Consider the following 9,591-nt stretch of genomic DNA (forward strand, 5'->3'; position numbering starts at 1 on the left):
CTTTTGTAGTTCGGACTGGACTGTTCCCATGGGGCACAGGGTCAGCGCTGATTTGCATATCGCCATTGTCTAACCCAGGGTGGTGTGGAGTGGAAAAACGATGGATTTGGGCCCAGATCTTTGGACTGGGGTGAATGTGTGACATTGATCCACATTCTGTCCATCATTGTTGTGTTTGCAGGTACCGCTCTAAGTGTACTGGGGATGCTCAGACGTGAGTCCCAGGCACTCCACACCACTGGAATCTAGCTAGCCGGGCTGATGAGAGGTGTTACCTCGAAACCGGTCCGGTCCTCGGATGCTTGTTTCCGTTCTGGGAAGGACATGGCTTTTGTAGTTCGGACTGGACTGTTCCCATGGGGCACAGGGTCAGCGCTGATTTGCATATCGCCATTGTCTAACCCAGGGTGGTGTGGAGTGGAAAAACAATGGATTTGGGCCCAGATCTTTGGACTGGGGTGAATGTGTGACATTGACCCACATTCTGTCCATCATTGTTGTGTTTGCAGGTACCGCTCTAAGTGTACTGGGGATGCTCAGACGTGAGTCCCAGGCACTCCACACCACTGGAATCAAGCTAGCCGGGCTGATGAGAGGTGTTACCTCGAAACCAGGCCGGTCCTCGGATGCTTGTTTCCGTTCTGGGAAGGACATGGCTTTTGTAGTTCAGACTGGACTGTTCCCATGGGGCACAGGGTCAGCGCTGATTTGCATATCGCCATTGTCTAACCCAGGGTGGTGTGGAGTGGAAAAACAATGGATTTGGGCCCAGATCTTTGGACTGGGGTGAATGTGTGACATTGATCCACATTCTGTCCATCATTGTTGTGTTTGCAGGTACCGCTCTAAGTGTACTGGGGATGCTCAGACGTGAGTCCCAGGCACTCCACACCACTGGAATCAAGCTAGCCGGGCTGATGAGAGGTGTTACCTCGAAACCGGGCCGGTCCTCGGATGTTTGTTTCCGTTCTGGGAAGGACATGGCTTTTGTAGTTCGGACTGGACTGTTCCCATGGGGCACAGGGTCAGCGCTGATTTGCATATCGCCATTGTCTAACCCAGGGTGGTGTGGAGTGGAAAAACAATGGATTTGGGCCCAGATCTTTGGACTGGGGTGAATGTGTGACATTGATCCACATTCTGTCCATCATTGTTGTGTTTGCAGGTACCGCTCTTGTATTTTATGGCCAACACCTTCTTCAGGATTAAAATGATAATTTCCCACACAATATATAAAATTCTGAAACAGAAAAGGAATAAATATACATAAATTACTTGTACATAATCTGTGAAATTCTCCCATACCACCTATAGTCCTACATCTATTACATAACACAAATCCATTCAATCATTCCTGTTACATTCTCATATATCATTTGTCAGTGACAATAAAATTGTTTATTAAGGTACAAGATCACCATTTAGTTTTGTAAAAATGGATACAACAAGACATATATAAAGTATTAGGCTTTTGAATGTCTTGGATGGAGTAAAGTGTTTTGCTAACACACTATTACACGCCATAGAGTCGGCTTATTCTATTGCAGTACTCAATATTTAGGCAATTAACAGAGAATATCTAGCGATGATAATACACAAAGTAGCATATTTGGTGTGTTATTGTAATCCCCTGAGTACCCCGGGGTTGAGGTGGGTACAGCCGTAGGACCAGAAACTCAGTAACAACGCGATATTGTGGTGATACACTAGTTTGTTTAATCATACAAAGGAGAACATGAATACAGCAACGCCGTAGGGCCAGAGAGGTGGGGAGAAGCCCATGTTAAGGGCATCCAACCGTCCTCTGCACGACTGTCGGTCCCGACAGCCACCCAACAGAGGACACCGTGCTAAGCAGTGGCTGACAATGCCACTCGAACTGTGGTATTGGGGGTAGGGGAAAGCGCACTCTCTAGTTCGTCCTCTGCATAGATGCCGGTCCCGACATCTCCCAACAGAGGGCAAAAAGAAGTAGTAAGGGAAAGCAAAAGGCAGAGCCCCCTTGTTCGATAACCCTCGAACGGGGACTGTCGCTCTGCGTGTTCGAGTTCAAGTCACTCGAATACCCTCGAGCGGGGACTGAGTGCGATGGCGCTTCAATGCGCTATTTAATGCTCGAACCCTCGAGCGGGGACTGGGCGTGCTGGCGCTTCAAACGCGCGAAGTTTTGAAATGCTCGAACCCTCGAGAGGAGACTGGGCGTGCTGGCGCTTCAAATGCGCGAAGGTAATGCTCGAACCCTCGAGCGGGGACTGGGCGTGCTGGCGCTTCAAATGCGCGAAGGTAATGCTCGAACCCTCGAGCGGGGACTGGGCGTGCTGGCGCTTCAAATGCGCGAAGGTAATGCTCGAACCCTCGAGCGGGGACTGGGCGTGCTGGCGCTTCAATTGCGCGAAGGTAATGCTCGAACCCTCGAGCGGGGACTGGGCGTGCTGGCGCTTCAAATGCACAAAGGTAATGCTCGAACCCTCGAGCGGGGACTGGGTGTGCTGGCGCTTCAATTGCGCGAAGGTAATGCTCGAACCCTCGAGCGGGGACAGGGTATGCCGGCGCCTGGTTGCGCGTAGACCAAGATGTGAGAGAACTCTCTCCAGAGGTACCGCTCACCTGAGTTGAAGCACGGACTCCACGGCGGACTCAAAATATCCAACGGCCGTCTCTACATCTCGGTCCGTTTTATGCCGGCACTTCCGTGTGCAAGCCTCGCGCATGCGCCGCGTGCAGCATGATGGGTAGCGTAGTTCCCGCCGGGGTTTTGTATGGGGATTGTAGTCCGGTTACCGTGGATGCAGCGCTGTTTGTTCTTTGCCATGTTCCGTGTCCTAACAGTACATCCTCCTCCAACCAACCGCCCCTAACCAGGGCCCGGCTTGTCCGGATGCTTCTGGTGGAAGGCGGACACCAAACGAGGTGCGCTTAAACCAGACACAGGTACCCACGTTTGATCCTCAGGCCCGAAACCTTTCCATGCCACCAGATACCAGAGCTTGCCCCTGCTCCATTTGGAATCTCTGATGCCCTCGACCTCATACTCCGTGTCGGCTTCCACCACAGTCGTAGACGGGACAGGCCGCCTGGCCGTGCGGGCCGGTTTGAGAAGCAACACATGAAACACCGGATGGGTCCGCATATTGTCCGGAAGCTCCAACCGCATCGTCACAGGGCTGAGACAGGTCTTGATTCTGTATAGCCCAATGAATCGAGGGTGGACCACGCTGTGTTTGCGGAATCTTAGGTTTCTCGAGGACACCCATACGTAATCCCCCTGTCTGTATATCGGCCCCGGCCGCCTCCTCCTGTCAGCGTACGCCTTGTAAGCCTCCTTGGCTGTCACCAAACATCTTCTGGCCCTCCCGATCGTTTCCTTGATGTGGGCCACCCTTCTGTTGGTTTCAGGCACCCCGGAGCCGGCCACAGGTTGAGACAACGGAAGGAGCCTGGGGTGGTGACCGTAGGTGCAGTAGAAAGGCGACACCTTCGTGGAGCTGTGAGTGGCATTATTGTATGCGATTTCCGCAAGCCACAGCAGATCCACCCACTCCTCCTTGCCCTGGGCGATAAAACATCGGAGATACTGCTTCAGAGTCTGGTTGAGGCGTTCCGTTTGGCCGTCCGTCTGTGGGTGATAGCTGGTGGATAAGGCCGTTGTCATGTGGAGAGCCGAACACCATGCCTTCCAGAACCGGGCTGTGAACTGTGATCCGCGGTCCGACACGATCACACTGGGAAGGCCGTGTACTCGCACCACCTCCTTCAGGAGAATGCCTGCCAGTTGACCCGCTGTCGGTACCCCTTTGCAGGCGATGAAACGTCCCATCTTTGTGAGGTAATCCACCACAACGAGGATGGCGGTACACCCTTTGTCCTTGGGCAGCCCGACTATGAAATCCAATGAAATGCGTTCCCAGGGTCGGACCGGGGTTGGTAGAGGGCGCAAGAGTCCCTGGGGCTGCCTGTGATCCGATTTCATGGTTGCGCATACCGAGCATCCAGCAACCCACCCACGAACATCCGCTCGTACCGAGGGCCACCAAAAGCGCCGCAACACGTAGTCCAGCGTCTTCTCCAGTCCGAAGTGTCCCGCGCTAGGTGACTCGTGACACCACACAAAGACCTGTTTCCTCAGTTTCGACGTGGGGGACTAGGATGCAATCGCCCTTCACCGGTATCCCGTCCTTAACCCTCCATTCCTCATGTCTTTGAAGCCATGCCCTCCACTCGAAAGTGCGGATCCCTCTTTGGATACCGCTGAGGAAGGCCCCCGGCTGGATAGCTCCTACCACGACACTTGGAGAGATGATGGGCCTGATGATCGGTGAGGGGCTCTCCCCACCGCTGGACTGCCTAGATAAAGCATCTGCTTTCTTGTTTTCCGAGCCCGGCCGGTACGTGATGGTGAAGTGAAAGCCGGAGAAGAACTGCATCCACCTCATTTGACGCGGCGACAGCTGTCTGGCCGCGGTCATGAACTGGAGGTTCCGGTGGTCTGTGAACACCATGACCACGTGTCGGGCCCCCATCAGCAAGTGCCTCCATTCCATGAAGGCTTCCCTGATGGCCAATAGTTCCTTCTCCGCTACATGGTAATTCCTCTCGGCGTTGTTAAGCTTCCTGGACATGAAAGCCACCGGATGTAGCACTCCTATTCCGTTCCTCTGCGAGAGGATGGCCCCCACTGCCAGATCGGAGGCGTCAGCTTCCACAACGTACGGTAGTTCAGGGTCGGGATGAGCCAACACAGGAGCAGTGATGAAGGCTTGTTTTAACGCCTCGAACGCTCTCTGTGCTCCTGCGTCCCACAGAAAAGTAGTTGTTTTCCTCAGCAGATGGGTGATGGGAGCCACCAGTCCAGAAAACCCCTCGATGAACCTCCTATAAAAGTTGGCAAAGCCAAGAAAGCTCTGCACTTCCTTAACGTTCGTGGGAGACGGCCAAGCTACAACAGCCTTCACCTTCCTTTCGGCCATCGTCTGGCCGTTGGGGCTTAGCATCACTCCCAAGAACTCCACGGTGGTGACGTGGAAATCACATTTGCTGAGCTTGCAGTATAAGGAGTTTTCTCTGAGTATCTGCAGGACTGATGACACGTGTTTCACGTGGTCTTCCATGTTTTCTGAATACACCAATATGTCGTCTATGTAGACTACCACATAGACGTCCAGAATGTCTCGGAGCACGTCATTCAGGAAGAACTGGAACGCCGCAGGGGCGTTACACAGCCCAAAGGGCATTACTCTGTATTCAAAGAGGCCATATCTTGTTTTGAAAGCAGTCTTCCATTCGTCGCCTCCACGCATACGAACGAGGTGATAGGCCCCTTTCAGATCTAACTTGGTGTATACCTTTGCGCTCTTGACCTGCTCCAGGAGCACGTTGATGAGTGGCAGGGGGTAGCTGTTCTTTACTGTAATGGCGTTTAACGCCCTAAAGTCCACGCACGCGCGCAATTCTCGGTTGGCTTTTGGGATAAAAAAAAGAGGAGAGGCCGCTGGGGACTTGGAAGGCCTGATGAACCCCAACCTAAGCATATTATCCAAATAGGAGCGGAGGTGTACGTTCTCGGGTTCTGAGAGCGCATACAGTCTCCCGCTAGGAACAGTAGCACCCGGAACCAGATCAATTTGACAGTCATAGGTACGGTGTGGAGGAAGCGTTTCCGCCTGCCTATCATCAAACACGTCCTGGTATCTTAGATACGCTCGTGGGAGCGCTACTTCCTTTTCGGCTGCCGTGGCCACCTCGTACCCTTGTGCCTTCTCCGTGACTGAGCACCCTGATGACATGCAGAACCGGGAACAGAACAGGGAATCCATCTTTACAGTGAGTGTTTCCCAATCGATGGAAGGGTTATGTTTCTTCAGCCATGGTAACCCCAAAATGATTCCATACGGCGGGGCACAGATAATGTTGAAATCCAAGACTTCCTGATGTTGCGGTCCGTAGCATGCCTCCATCTTCCCCGTGTGTTGACTGATGGGCCCAGAAACCAAACGGCGCCCATCCACCGCGTACACATCCTCGGGTGTTGAACAGGGTAGAAGTGGGACTCTTATTCTTTCTGCCTCCTTCTCATCCATGAACAGCCCCGTGGCCCCGGAATCCACCATTGCTGAAACAGCGACCCATACCTCCTGTACCTTGACACGCAGAGGGATGAACAGGTGTCTGGAACCGGTTAAGTCGCGCCGCTGTACGGAAGGGATGTATCCATGACTCCCAGAATCCCCTTCATTGTTCCGGAAGCCCGTTAGTTTTCCGCCTTCTTTTCCACCGACGTGGTGGACAGCCGGCTGGGGCGTGAGGGACCTGTTCTAGGTTTCACCGGACACTCCCGGACGTAGTGTCCCTTTTTTCCGCAGTACAAACAAAGGCCCTGTTTCCTGCTGGATTCTTTCTCGGTTGCTGTTAGGCTGGCTCTGACAGCCCCTATATCCATGGGTTTATTCCGTGGATTTGTAGGCGGTTCGTTGGCACTGGTGTGGCCTGAAGCGGAGGGGGTCTTGTCATTCCTTGTCCCCCCACCACGGCGTTCGCTTAGTCTATGCTCAAGGCGTAGCGCTAGACTGATCAGGTCTTCACAATGCGCAGGTTGGGGGTCTATCTGCGCGATTACGTCCTTCAGCTCCTCGCTCAGACCCTGGTGGAAAAGCGCTGTCTGTTTGGCCGGTGGCCATTTGGTTTCCGCTATGAGACGCCTGAACGCATTCAGATACTGGACGAGGCCCGTGGACCCCTGTTTCAGCTGAAGCAGTTCGCGGTCCGCTGTATAGGAATCTGCTCTTCTGTCGAAGACTTTGACAAACTCCTCCTGAAAAGCCTCCCAATCATACAGCAAAGGATCGTCTCTGCTCACCAAAGGAACTGCCCATTGAGCCGCGTTTCCTGCCAAATACAAGATCATGAAAGCCACCCTCGCCTGATTCGTCGGAAACGACTTGGGTTTACAAGAGAAATGCAGAGCCACCTGCGTTATGAACACCTGTAATGTCGCCGGGTCACCGCTGTATCTTTCCGGTGTGGCCAACAGTATGGCGACTGGCATTTCCACCACTACCACTGTTTGTGGGCCTGCGCCATGAGCCCCTGCGTTGAAGGGGTTCCGCTGTACATGGTCCATCCTTGCCTTTAGGTCAGCGGTTTCCTGACGGGAAGCAGCCAGCTCTGTTTGCACGTCGAGTAATGCGGCCAATACGTCGTCCATGGCTGCCATTCTCCTTTCTCAACCAGGAGGTGGATTAAGGTTTATAAGGTCGGATATTATGTAATCCCCTGAGTACCCCGGGGTTGAGGTGGGTACAGCCGTAGGACCAGAAACTCAGTAACAACGCGATATTGTGGTGATACACTAGTTTGTTTAATCATACAAAGGAGAACATGAATACAGCAACGCTGTAGGGCCAGAGAGGTGGGGAGAAGCCGATGTTAAGGGCGTCCAACCGTCCTCTGCACGACTGTCGGTCCCGACAGCCACCCAACAGAGGACACCGTGCTAAGCAGTGGCCGACAATGCCACTCGAACTGTGGTATTGGGGGTAGGGGAAAGTGCACTCTCTAGTTCGTCCTCTGCATAGATGCCGGTCCCGACATCTCCCAACAGAGGGCAAAAAGAAGTAGTAAGGGAAAGCAAAAGGCAGAGCCCCCTTGTTCGATAACCCTCGAACAGGGACTGTCGCTCTGCGTGTTCGAGTTCAAGTCACTCGAATACCCTCGAGCGGGGACTGAGTGCGATGGCGCTTCAATGCGCTATTTAATGCTCGAACCCTCGAGCGGGGACTGGGCGTGCTGGCGCTTCAAACGTGCGAAGTTTTGAAATGCTCGAACCCTCGAGAGGGGACTGGGTGTGCTGGCACTTCAAATGCGAGAAGGTAATGCTTGAACCCTCGAGCGGGGACTGGGCGTGCTGGTGCTTCAAATGCGCGAAGGTAATGCTCGAACCCTCGAGCGGGGACTGGGCGTGCTGGCGCTTCAAATGCGCGAAGGTCATGCTCGAACCCTCGAGCGGGGACTGGGCGTGCTGGCGCTTCAATTGCGCGAAGCTAATGCTCGAACCCTCGAGCGGGGACTGGGCGTGCTGGCGCTTCAAATGCGCGAAGGTAATGCTCGAACCCTCGAGCGGGGACTGGGCGTGCTGGCGCTTCAATTGCGCGAAGGTAATGCTCGAACCCTCGAGCGGGGACAGGGTATGCCGGCGCCTGGTTGCGCGTAGACCAAGATGTGAGAGAACTCTCTCCAGAGGTACCGCTCACCTGAGTTGAGGCACGGACTCCACGGCGGACTCAAAATATCCGACGCCGTCTCTACATCTCGGTCCGTTTTATGCCGGCACTTCCGTGTGCAAGCCTTGCGCATGCGCCGCGCGCAGCATGATGGGTAGCGTAGTTCCCGCCGGGGTTTTGTATGGGGATTGTAGTCCGGTTACCGTGGATGCAGCGCTGTTTGTTCTTTGCCATGTTCCGTGTCCTAACAGTTATTTACCTCATCAGGGGTTACATGCAACCCTCAAAAATAATTCTCGGCCGAGACAACTCAGATAGCAAGCTGCTGCTGAGGGGGCAGGGAAAGTCAGGGTATCCCACAGGACTTATTGGGAAGATGGGTTTGTGTTTTATGAAAGGAGAGACCCCAAGCCTGGTGCCACTAAGAGCTTGATCATACCTCAGAAGTTCAGGAGTTTCTTATTGACGGTGGCACACAACATTCCCCTTGCAGGACATCTTTGGCAAAGCAAGACTTGGGACAGGCTTGACCCTCACTTTAACTGGTCACACATGTCTTAAGACACCAAGGAGTTTTGTCGCTCCTGTGCCACATGCCAAGCCAGTGGTAAGTCAGATGGCACTACAAAGGCCCCCTTAATCCTACTACCAGTAGATGGGGTTCTCTTTGAGAGGGTAGGAATAGACATTGTAGGTCCCTTAAACCCTCCAACAGCATCTGAACATAGTTTTATCTTAGTGGTGGTAGACCATGCCACTAGATGTCTAGAAAGTATTCCCCTTAGGACCACTACGGCTGCTGTAGTGGCCAGGGCCCTCCTGGGAATCTTATCCAAAGTTGGGTTCCCTAAGGTCTTGTCAGACATAGGTACTAACTTCATGTCTAGCAACATCACTGATATGTGGAAAGAGTGTGTTGTTAACCACACCCTACCATCCACAGGGTAATAGGCTTGTCGAAAGGTTCAGCGAAGACCCTCAAAGGTATGAACATGGGACTCCCAGAAAAGCTAAGGAAAAAATGTCTAACTACCTTGCCTTCTCTTTGCCTACAGAGAGGTTCCTCAGGAGAGGTAGGCGATAGCCCATTTGTACTTCTGTTTGGACATCCAGTTAGGGGCCCATTATGTCTAGTCAAAGAAGGATGTGAGCATCCTCCCAAGCCTTCTAAACAGGACATAGTAGACTATGTTATGGCCTGCGTTTATGCATGGCTGCGTTCTAACATTAAGCAGGCGAGCAAAAATCTTGAGGTCAGCCAGGAGGTACAGAAAGCTTGACATGACCAAAAGGCTGTACTGACTGTTTACCAGCCTTGACAGAAAGTGTGAGTGTTGGAGCCTGTGGTCACAGAAGCTCCACAAGACAAGTGGAG

Source organism: Lissotriton helveticus, chromosome 3_2 (genome assembly GCF_964261635.1).
Source record: "Lissotriton helveticus chromosome 3_2, aLisHel1.1, whole genome shotgun sequence".
In the NCBI taxonomy this organism is placed as follows: Eukaryota; Metazoa; Chordata; class Amphibia; order Caudata; family Salamandridae; genus Lissotriton; species Lissotriton helveticus.